This window comes from Musa acuminata, unplaced genomic scaffold (genome assembly GCF_036884655.1).
Source record: "Musa acuminata AAA Group cultivar baxijiao unplaced genomic scaffold, Cavendish_Baxijiao_AAA HiC_scaffold_486, whole genome shotgun sequence".
Lineage (NCBI taxonomy): Eukaryota > Viridiplantae > Streptophyta > Magnoliopsida > Zingiberales > Musaceae > Musa > Musa acuminata.
In genome coordinates, this window is record NW_027020731.1 from 137463 (window position 1) to 150202 (window position 12740).

Below are 12740 nucleotides of genomic sequence, written 5' to 3' on the forward strand. Positions count from 1 at the left end.
CAGCATAGATCGCGATCCGAGGAGATAGTGTCGCCAAACTCGTAGACAGTGGATCACTGCTGTCATCTCCTTCTCATGCAATGGATACCGCCGCTCGGTCTCGTTGAGTTTGCGGCTCTCGTAGGCCACCGGATGACCCTCCTGCATGAGTGCTCCCCCAATAGTGAAGTCTGAAGCATCTGTATGGACTTCAAAAGGCTCCCCATAGTTTGGCAATTTGAGCACTGGTTCTTCTATAACAGCAGCCTTCATATCTTGGAATGCTATTTCACATTTGTCAGACCACTTCCAAGGCTGCTCCTTCTTCAGCAACTTCGTTAGTGGGGTTGCACGCTTCGAATATCCCGCTATGAAGCATCGATAATAATTGACGAAACCAAGGAAGGATCTCAACTCTAGCACCTTCTTTGGAGTTCGCCATTCTGCAACTGTTTGCACCTTCGACTTATCTATCCGAATGGTGCCATCACCGATTCGATGTCTCAAGAATAATATCTCAGTTTGAGCAAAGTAGCATTTCTCCCTTTTCACGAACAAAGTGTTCTCCCTGAGAACCTTGAAAATCGTCTGAAGGTAATTGACATGCTCCTCAAGCGTTTGACTGTAGACGACGATATCGTCCAAGTAGATGACCACGAACTTATCCAAATACTCCTTGAATAGCTGGTTCATGAGAGTGCAGAATGTGGTCGGAGCGTTGGTTAAGCCGAAAGGCATCACCAAGAACTCAAACGCTTCATACCTGGTCACACAGGTAGTCTTCGCTTCGTCGCCTTCAGCAATGCGCACCTGCCAATACTCCGACCGAAGGTCGAGTTTTGAGAAATACTTAGCTTTGCCCAATTGGTCGAACAAGTCCGCAGTTCACTTAACTGCTTCCTGAGTTCTGCCAACTCTGGCGGGGGCATGCGGTAGGGTGGTCTCGCTGGAGGCTTCACTCTTGGCTCCAGCTCGATGCTGTGATCCATGCCTCTGCGTGGTGGAAGAGTCTTCGGTAACTCGGGTGGCATAACGTCCTTGAACTCTTTCAGGACGTTCGCCACCGCAGCAGGTTCTTGAATGGCCTTCTCGTTGAGTGGCTTTAGCTTCATAGCAGCCATGAATGTCAATTCGCCTTTTCGCACCCTTTTCTTCAGTTGTAATGCCGATATGTGTCAGGGCTCCTTGGTTCCTCTCCGAGAGATGGGAACCACACAGGGGTCCTCGCCTCCCATCATACATAGGGAGTTCAAGAACGACATTGGCACCAACTTTGCCGGGTGCATAAACTCCATTCCAAGGATCACTTGGAAGTCATCCAATGGCACGACCATCATGTTGGTGTTCCTGCTCCATGTCCCGATTTTGATGGGAACACCCTTCGCCAACCCGGAGATTCGCTTGGCCTCCGAGTTCACCGCCTTCATTCGGCTTGGGCTCTTCTCCAATATCAACCCAAGTCGTTGTGCTTCTCGATCGGCTATGAAGTTGTGGGTAGCGCTCGTGTCCACCATTGCACGGGTCGTTTGGCCATTTAGCTTGATGTCCACATACATCAGCTCACTACTTCCTTCTTTTTGTAGCTTTGTTTTGATGTTCTCCCCCACTTGACCCCGCATGACGTTCAACAAACGCATTGCTCCCATTCGGGGTCCTTGCGACTCCTCGTCATCGCTGTTGGATTCAGAACTGCTCGAAGTAAGAGCAACAGCTTTGCCCTTGTCCGATCGGGGGGGTTGGATGGAAGCCGTCAAAGCATTGAGTGCTTGTTTTTGTGGGCACTCTCTCACCATGTGCGGTCCTCCGTACAAGAAACATCCTTTAGGTTTTGAGGTCTTGCCTTTCGGGTTTGGCCCTTTGTGGGAACTCTTCTTCTTTTGTTCGCCCCCGAGCTCCTTCCCTTGAGAATGTTTTGGAGGGCGATTGCCTGAAGATTGTTTCCTTCTCCCTGGGTCTTCGGAGGAAACAAAGTCGGTGAGTCTTTCTGCAGTAGCAATTGCCCCGACCACATCGGTAACATTCCTTCGATTTGGCTCCTGTTGAACCCATGGCTTCAAACCATCGAGGAAGCTGAACAACTTGTCCTTCTCGGACATGTCCTGTATGTCCAGCATTAGTGCAGAAAATTGTTTCACATAGTCTCGGATGGTGGTACTCTGGCGGAGTTGTCTCAACTTCCTTCTTGCGACGAACTCAAGTCCTCCCATGTGTCGACTCGACACCGGCCTTGTTGGATCTCCTCCCAACGGGTTCGCCACCAAAGTTTCGTATCTCCGTTCAGATACATTGTTGCTATAGAAACTTTGGTATCTTTAGAATCGGGCCTCGTAGCTCGGAAGTATTGTTCCATGTCGAACAGAAAGTTCTCGAGCTCTTTGGCATCTCTGGCCCCTCCATATCCATGAGGCTCGGGTGCCCTCAAATTTTGTGGCAGTGCAACGCGGGTGTTGCTTCCTCCCGCATTTAGTGTTCTTGCGAGCATGGCCACCTTTGAAGTGAGTTCCGCCACAACATCCTGTAAGTGTTGCACGGAGTCTTTGGTGTCATCAGACAGTCGGTCGACTAGGGCCTCGACCTTGTCGATCCTGGACTCCGCTTCCTCTTGCGAGCTCTCTACCCCAACTAGTTTTTGTTGGCCATGGTAGAGTTCCTCCATGCTCGCTTCAAGAACATCTAGGCGGGTTTCCGCCGTTGTGAATCTCTCTTTGTGACCCAAATTATATTGTAGAACTTTAGGAGCGCCGCGTGGCACATGAACGCACCCAGGAATGCCGATGAGGACGGCTGCGGCGGCGTATGACAGGCTGCGGCATTTTTACATAATTTTCCTTGCAAAGTTCTACAATATAATTTGGGTCCTTACAAATTAATATAATCACTACAAATTAGTTTTTGAGTCTAATAATAAATCTTTAATGTCTTAATAGTCAAGTAACAAAGTTTAAATAAGAGTTTCAATATATACATATATTATTGATTTTAAAATAGAAACGTCTAATCAAAACTTACCATCTCAAGTAACAAAGTTTAATGATTTTTTCACTATCTATTGATCTTATTGATAACTAAGGCTCTTAATTCAAATCAATTTTTTCATTTACTTGGCAAGTTAGATATCATGGATAATGTCTAACAGAGGGGAGTGCTCTGAAGGATCACACTAAATCTAATAATTAACTACTATTTTCATATGATGTCTGAAATGGTAATATTAAATGTAATTACTTATTGCCATTTTCATAAAAATATATGAAAATGATATGTTTTTCCCTTTATTGTAATACAATAAATATATATATATATTTTCATGGAAAGAGTACATGAATATGGCAATCGGTCCTCGAAACATTTCTCTGTTTCAAACGAGGAGAGTTGGATATCTTCTCACACTAAGAGTCGTCATCCTTCCCTCTTACTTCTCTATATAATGGACAATAAGTTGGACTCTTTCAAATCTCTGATCGTTGGAATGGATGATGGTACGCTCAATAGCACCCATAGCACCAACCTCGGAAGTAGCGGTCGTCCCCTTCCCGATAACTTGCTGGCAGAGATCCTCTCCTACCTCCCAGCAAAGACCTTCTTTAGGATCCTCTCTGTTTGCAAGAGCTTTCGCCAGCTCTCATCAGATTCTCATTTTCTCCTTTCACAGTCGTACCACAACAATGTCATCTCCGGCTTCTTTCCCCACGACAGCGCCTTTTCTGGAGCCTTCTGCCTCGTTGACCCCTACGCCGGTGTGCCCAGAAGCAGCCTCGAATTCTTGTTCCGCAAATGCAAAATCGTTGGGTCAGCTGGTGGCCTCGTCTTTGTGTTGCATAAGACAGATGGTGCCTTATTCGTCTACAACCCGGTCCGTGGTACTCGGTGCCAGCTACCCTCCCCGCCGGGCAAGTATTGTAAATGGGGTGGCATCGCGGTGAGATTCTTGAACGATGGAGATGGGGTGACGAAAGGCTACAGGTTGGTCTACCTTTCACGGCACTCAGTAAGGAGCAAGTTGCACCGCTGTCAGGTCTATGACTCGTCTGCGAGGGTGTGGACGATGGACAAGGAACTCGACTTCGGTTGGTTGGAACTACATTTGGAGCACCCGGTGATCTGCGACGACGTCGTGTTCTGGGCATCGTCAAATTCGTTCTCGAACGAGATCGACCAGTGTGTCGTCGCCTTTGATGTGAGAAAGGAGCGCACGCAGATCATCCCTCTGCCGAAAGAAGCAGCCGTCGCCCGCTCGGACACGATCGGAATAGGCATGTGGGAGGGGAAGTCGCTGTGCCTAATGCATTACGAAACGTGTACTTGGGTGATCGGACTGTGGCTGCTGAGGAAGACAAACGACGGTCCGCCAGGATGGGTGAGGGCGCATGAGGTGAGCTTGGGCCAGTTAGGGTTCAGGAAACCCCGCAACGTGAGCTGCGTCGTGCTGAGAGAGGTGGCGATGACCACGTCACTTGTTTTCACCGTAGATAGCGAGGCATATAGCTATGATATAAATGATGGAGAACTCAAGAAGCTGGGATGGCTGGGATGCAGTTCCCCATTGATCCCTTACTCTAATACGCTTCGGCCATGCGGTGAAGAAGAGGAACTGTTCGTAGATAAGAGAAGAGAAGTTGAATGAAAATTTTTGTCTTTCATGTGTCCAATGCTGCGATTAAATATCATGAAATAGAGGGTTTTTTGTTAGTAGAATTTTCTGTCATTGTGAATGAAACAGCAAGAAATGATTTCTTGGGAGACAATATTAAAATTGTTATGAGAAGGTATAACATGTCATAGACAAATTCACTTTGACTTAGTAATGCAAAGTAAACAGGTTGTGCAAGAAAAAGTTCACATGTCCTGAAAGAGAAGAGGATTGTTTAGTTGATTCATATGCATGAATGCATGCATGCGTTCCCTGTCGAGCAACAACATCTTGTCATTCTGCAACTATAACCGATCTGAACTCTATACAATCTTAGATAGACAACATCTTGTCTATATAACTTTTTGGGATTTGTTCGATTTCAAGAGAGGAGAAAACGAATAACATACTATTAGTGTACAAAAACGAATTTATATGCTTTGAAATGTAAGAAAAAAAAAAGAAATATGACATACTAAATAATACTTACTGCATGCTTTGAGTCATAAAAGAAGTCTCTGCATTATTCTCATCTTCATCTTTTTTTTTTTTCTTCTCTTATTTTTTTGCCCTTAATTGCCAATAAAAGAGGTTAATTCTGAGCAATTCAGTGGTCAGATCTCAGGATGTCTCGTCCGGCAAGAAAAGGTACCGAAATCTTGAATCAAATGGGATGATGCTAAAACCCCGAACACCAAGTAACCTCTGCTTCCTTTTCCCTTTCTTTTCTCGGCAAGTTAGATGTCATGGATAATGTCTTACGGAGGAGAGTGATTTGATGGATCACACTAAATCTAATAATTAACTATTGTTTTCATATGATGTCTGAAATGATAATTTTAAATGTAATTACTATGTGTCATTTTCATAAAAATATATAAAGAACGATATATATATTTTTAATTTATTGTAATACAATAAATATGAAATATATATAGTTTCATGGAAAGAGTTGATGAATATGGCAATCGGTCCTTAAAAGAAGAAAGCTGTGTCGATATATGATGCAGAGAATGACAAGAACGTGTGTATATACATCCATGCAGGCACGGTGGTGGGACGCGGAAACTTCAACAAGAAAGCTGAAAGGGAGGTGCGGCGGGCGGGCGAGCGAACCACCACCGCTTACTTGGCATATAAATCACCGTCCACTCTCCCTCCTTTGCATCCAACCAGCACTGGCAACAAGAAGGAAGCCAACGACCATCGCCATGGCTGCCTCCACCACAAAGTTGGCCGGCCATGCTCACCCTTGCGGCAGTTGCCTGCACGTACGCTGCCAAGCATCTGTTCACTGATCAATCTCCCTCCCTTCTCTCTCTTCCTCTCCTCCTCTTCTTCGTATTCTCCCGCTCCGGCTCCAATGGCGCCCCTCCCGGCCCCGTCTCCTTCCCTATCTTCGGAAACTGGCTACAGGTCGGCAACGACCTCAACCACCGGAACCTCGTGGGCATGGCGAAGAAGTAGGGTAACGTGTTCCTGCTGCGGCTCGGGGTACGGTAATTACCCCCTTCCCTCTTGGACAGTCGTATTCTTTCAAATCTCTGATCGTCGGAATGGGCGGTACGCTCAACAACACCCATAGCATGGACTTCGTTGGTCCGATGAAGCTGGGAAGTCGCTGTGCCTAATCCATTACGAAATGTGTACTTGGGTGGTGTTTTCACTACTTGCTGAGCTCCATCATGCTGAGTGACGTTACTTGTTTTCACTATACAAAGTGACATTACCCACCGTTGATTCCTTACTCTAATACGCTTCGGCTTCGGCCATGCGGTCAGGAAGAGGAGCTGACTTTTTCCTTTTTCCCTGTCATATATATATGCATTACCGTAGAGAGACAAAAAATAGCATGAAAATTTTTCTTCGGTTTCTCTTTCTTAGTGTCCAATTCCTGCTTGCTTGCTTGTAGTATAATGAAATTATACTATTTTTTTAAAAGGTATTATAGATCAACATAGAGATTATTAGAGTAATGTGATCAAATGTTTTACTTTCGTAAATATTCCAAAGTATAGATATCTTAATGTAATTTTTTTAAAATATAAAAATTAAAATATTAAAAATAAATAATTACAAAGATTAATATGTAATTAGACCTTTCGACAAAGCCATCAAGAGAGCATTGGATATGGCATTAGAAGAGCCTATTTGAAAGATCTAATTGGCCATTGGCCATTTATGTCCTCGTGAAGCAAACCATCAAGCATCTACAATTGACAACCTTAGAGAACCTAATGATGAAATGTTCTATTTCATCATTAGAAGAGCCTGTTGATGTAATGTTCTATTTCCTAGCAAAACTGCATCCAAATTATGCAAGTTCTTGCACAGTAGAAACTGTGACTGGGTAGACAAGAACACAGTCAAGCTGCATAAAAGAAAAGGTTACTGCAAGTCCACGAAGAACACGAAGAAGACTATTCAAAACATACAATGTTTTACTGCTACGCAGAATTCCATGAAGATAGCCACCGGCCATTATCAAGGACACAAGAGAAACGACACCTGCAGGGAATACCTTTCCAGACTACTTGTTGCGAGACCCCATTACAGCTAGAAGAGTCACGGACGTACCTGATAAGTAAAACAGGCAGGTTAAGTAAGCATAAGGAGAAGGGGGAAAAAAGATAGATATAGCCGGTGTTGAGCAGAATAGCCATGGTAGAACCCCTAACCCCAGGGATGATGCGTATAGAGGTCGTTCTGGAAGCTGGGTGTACACGTGACACAATAACGCAGCCGATACCCCTCCGGCAACTAATGACTTCTGGCTGCCGCTCTTCACACATCCCATTACACCGCCGGCTGCGAGGATGCCAATGGGAGAAAATAAATGTTTAGCCTTCCAACGGAGGAATGCTTGTTTCGAACACACGTAAGAATGAAGCAGAAAAGGAAATCTGCTGTGGTTTGCATGTCTTATGGGGATAGGAATGCCCATAACCCTCGTGGCTCCATACAAGATATGAAGTCCAACCTAAAATTTTGGATCCATTAACATTACAAGATCAAGTATGGATCCTATATCTCACCCACCCGATGATACATAAATTAGAATGTCCGATCTGAATCTTCTTAGGTACGGGTCCTCCTCATTTTGGATCCAAAAGCTTATCAGATTCAGACCCCAATTGGATTTTCAGTCGAGTATGGCCCCAACAAAAAACATCCCTATTTATAAATGGTAAAAAGTATGTATGTATGTATGTATCACAAAAAAACAAATCGCTTACGAAACTCAGAAACAATAATGAGCACATATAGCTTGCAGAGATAGACAATATGACCAAAATATGATTTCTTGGTGATGTTGAAGTACCAAAATAAAGAGAAGAACGTCTACACGAGCTGCTAACGAGGCATGCATCTTTCAACGTGTGTGTCTTCGCGTTGCACTCAACTCATGTCAAAAAAAAGACCAATGTTAAGATAGATAGATAGATAGATAGATATACATAGATATATATATATATATATATATATATATATATAGAGAGAGAGAGAGAGAGAGAGAGAGAGAGAGAGAGAGAGAGAGAGAGAGAGAGAGAGAGGGATAGAGAAATAGATAGATAGATATATACATATATACACACACATATATATATATATATATATATATATATATATATATATATATATATATATATATCTATCTATGTATATATATGTATATATCTATCTATATCTCTCTCTCTCTCTCTATATATATATATATATATATATATATATATATGTAGACAGAGAGGGATAGAGAGACAGATAGATAGATAGATATATACATATAAATATAAATATATATATATATATATATTGATATGTGTATATCTTGATACATATATATATATCTACGTTTAAAGTGTGTATATATATACACAGTGAGATTTCTTATACAGTTTTCGAATCTAGATTTCTTGCTGCAGCGATGAACCCTCCGCTCGAGATCGGCATCGTGGGTGAGGAGAAGCCCGTAACCGGAAGCTGTCGGCTTCCCGACGACTTGCACGAAGAGATCCTGTCCTACCTCCCCGCGAAGACATTCTTCAGACTCCAACCTGTCTGTAAGTCCTTCCACGAGCTCTCGGAAAAGTCTGATTTCCTCCATTCACAATCAGATCTCTGCAAAGCCGTCTCCGGATTCTTCGTCAAGATCCGCAATGCCTTCAATTCCTTTCTCCTCGTTGACCCCTACGCCGGCGTGCCAAGAACCTTTGGCAAATTCTTGAGCAAGAACAACGGCTTCATCCTTGGGTCAGCTGACGGCCTTGTCTTCGTCATGCACGACAACCGCCGGGCGGCCACCCGTAGCTTATATGTCTACAACCCGGCTCGTAGGACTCGGTGTCATCTACGCGCACCTTCGGACTTGTGTCCGGGGGGTGGCATCGCGGTGAACTTCATGAACGATGGGGACATGACGAAAGACTACAAGCTGGTGTACCTCTCATCAACCTGGGTGTGGTACTCGTTGCGCCGCTGCCAGGTCTACGACTCGGTGGCCAAGAAGTGGACGATGGACAAGCGTCTCGACTTTGGAGGGGGCGCAATAGATTTGGATCACCCGGTGGTCCACGACGAGACCATATTCTGGGTGTCGGCGCGGGAAACGTGCAGGATGATTAATGCGTACGTCGTCGCCTTCGACCTGAGGACTGAGTGCACGCAGATCATCCGACCGCCGGAAAGAATGAACATCGATCCCTCCGACACCATTGGGATCGGCAAGTGGGAGGGAAAGTCGGTTTGCCTGATTCATTACCGTCTGTCTTCTCGGGTGTTCGCTCTAGAGCTGCTGGAGAAGAGTAACAACGGTGGGATACGCTGGGTGACGGCGCATGAGATAAGCTCGGACCGGATGGGGTTCAAGAAACCACTCAACGTGCTGTCCACCATGCTGTGTGAGGTGGCGACGACTACGCTACTTGTTTTCGCCACACATGAAGATGCATACACCTACAGTATAAGGGATGGAGAACTCAAGAAGCTGGCATTGCAGGAATGCCATTTACCATCGTTGATCCCTTACTCTAATACGCTTCGGCCATGCGGTGAAGAAGAGGAACTGTTCGAAACAACCTGAAGAGACTTTTTTTGTTTGTTTGTATTTCCTATTATGTATACATTCTCGTAGATAAGATAAGAGAAGTTGAATGAAAAATGTTGTCTTCCTTGTGTCCAATGCTGCGATTAAATATCATGAAATAGAGGGTTTTTTGTTAGTAGAATTTTGTGCCATTGTGAATGAAACAGCAAGAAATGATTTCTTGGGAGACAATATTAAAATTGTTATGAGAAGGTATAACATATCATAGGCAAATTCACTTAATAACGCATAGTAAACAGGTTGTGCAAGAAAAAGTTCATATGCCCCGACTAAATTAGAATGAATGATGCAAGCATATGGAGGGATAATAAATAAGTTTGGGACATTGAGGGATAATTAATATGTTTTTTTAATTATCACTAAAGAACCTTTACCACCTCGAAACAATAATCTCCTATGTCGATAGAATATTATCTTAAATATTGGCTAATTGTAAAAAAATTTTGCCCATGAGAGATAATTTGGGGAATAAAAGTTCAATTAAGATTTTAAGAAGAATTTTATAATTTAAATTATATAATAATATTGGTTAAAAAAAAACTTTAGTCGATCATCAATAAACATACACCTATGATGAAAATGATGAAATTAAAATCAGTTGGACCATTATGATATTCCAATATCCACTAAATAATTCAATTGTATAGTCATCTAGATTGAGTCTTTTTACCAAAATTTATAGATCTTAGAAAATCTTAAATTTACTTATATTCAAAAGGTATGAAAAGTTAAGATTAGAAATTATATGTAGAGTAGGCCAAGTTTGAGCAATCGATTCATTCCAAAAATTGGAGTAAAAGACACCACTTCTACCCTAATTTGAACATCTTTGTGACAAATCTCACTATCTTCCCAAATACGTTGGATTTTGCTTTCGTCCTACACTCATGTAATTCACAGTAGGATAAGATTTGGTGTTATGATCACCCTGCATTTGTCCATTTTATCCTAATCATAATCTACCATCTCAAATTAATTTATCTAAAAATGGTTTGAAGTGGATTGATCGTTAAGACTCTTAACTAAGGCTCATATTAGCATTCTTAACTTGGAAGTCTTTAATTTGCTCGAGTGTCAAAGGTTCTTTTTTTCAAGATTCCTTAAAAATTAGCAATTCCATAAATTAAAAATACCCTAAAACAATCAAAATGAGTAGTCAAATAATCCCTCGCACAACTATTCTATCTTTAGCATCCTTATGTTTATCTGAAAATTTTGAAACTAAAAATGGCTTCTTCTTTTTTCAGATGATTATTTTCTTTATTTGAATTAGGAAAAAGTAATGATCCGAGGCAACGTGAGCAATTTAATGATATTTTCACTATCTATTGATCTTAGTGATAACTAAGACTCTTAATTCAAATCAATTTTATCATTTACTTGACAAGTTAGATATCATGGATAATGTCTAACAGAGGGGAGTGCTTAGAAGGATCACACTAAATCTAATAATTAACTTCCATTTTCATATGATGTCTGAAATGATAATATTAAATGTAATTACTTATTGCCATTTTCATAAAAATATATATGAAAATGATATGTTTTTCCCTTTATTATAATTCAATAAATATGATATATATATATATATATATATATATATATATATATATATATATATATATATATATATCTTATTGTCTCTATATAATGGACAATAAGTTGGACTCTTTCAAATCTCTGATCGTTGGAATGGATGGTACGCTCAATAGCACCCATAGCATCAACCTCGGAAGTAGCGGTCGTCCCCTTCCCGATAACTTGCTGGCAGAGATCCTCTCCTAACTCCCAGCAAAGACCTTCTTTAGGCTCCTCTCTATTTGCAAGACCTTTCGCCAGCTCTTATCAGATTCTCATTTTCTCCTTTCACAGTCGTACCACAACAATGTCATCTCCGGCTTCTTTCCTCACGACCGCGACTTTTCTGGACCCTTCTTCCTCGTTGACCCCTACGCCGGTGTGCCCAGAAGCCGCCTCGAATTCTTGTTCCGCAAAGGCAAAATCGTTGGGTCAGCTGGTGGCCTCGTCTTTGTGTTGCATAGGAAAGATGGTGCGTTATGCGTCTACAACCCGGCCCGTGGTACTCGGTGCCAGCTACCCTCCCCGCCGAGCAAGTATTGTACATGGGGTGGCATCGCGGTGAGATTCATGAACGATGGAGATGGGGTGACGAAAAGCTACAGGTTGGTCTACCTTTCACGGCACCCAGTAAGGAGTAAGTTGCACCGCTGTCAGGTCTATGACTCGTCTGCGAGGGTGTGGACGATGGACAAGGAACTCGACTTCGGTCGGTTGGAACTACATTTGGAGCACCCGGTGATCTGCGACGACGTCGTGTTCTGGGCATCGTCACATTCGTTCTCGAACGAGAGGATCGACCAGTATGTCGTCGCCTTTGATGTGAGGAAGGAGCGTACGCAGATCATCCCTCTGCCGAAAGAAGCAGCCGTCGCCTACTCGGACACGATCGGAATAGGCATGCGGGAGGGGAAGTCGCTGTGCCTAATGCATTACGAAACGTGTACTTGGGTGATCGGACTGTGGCTGCTGAGGAAGACAAACGACGGTCCGCCAGGATGGGTGAGGGCGCATGAGGTGAGCTTGGGCCAGTTAGGTTTCAGGGAAACCCCAAAGGTGAGCTGCATCGTGCTGAGTGAGGTGGCGATGACCACGTCACTTGTTTTCACCGTAGAAAGCGATGCATATATCTATGATATAAAGGATGGAGAACTCAAGAAGCTGGCATCGCTGGAATGCCCTTACCCACCGTTGACCCCTTACTCTAATACGCTTCGGCCATGCGGTGAAGAAGAGGAACTGTTCGAAACAACGTGAAGAGACCTTCTTTTTGTTTGTATTTCCTATTATGTATACATTCTCGTAGATAAGAGAAAGAAGTTGAATGAAAAATTATCTTTCTTGTGTCAATGCTGCGATTAAATGTGACCTGATGCGTCGTCGCCGATGGGGTCTTGATCCACAGGTTAATGTCGGGAGTTCACGATCGATGGGACGAGGTGTTGAGGT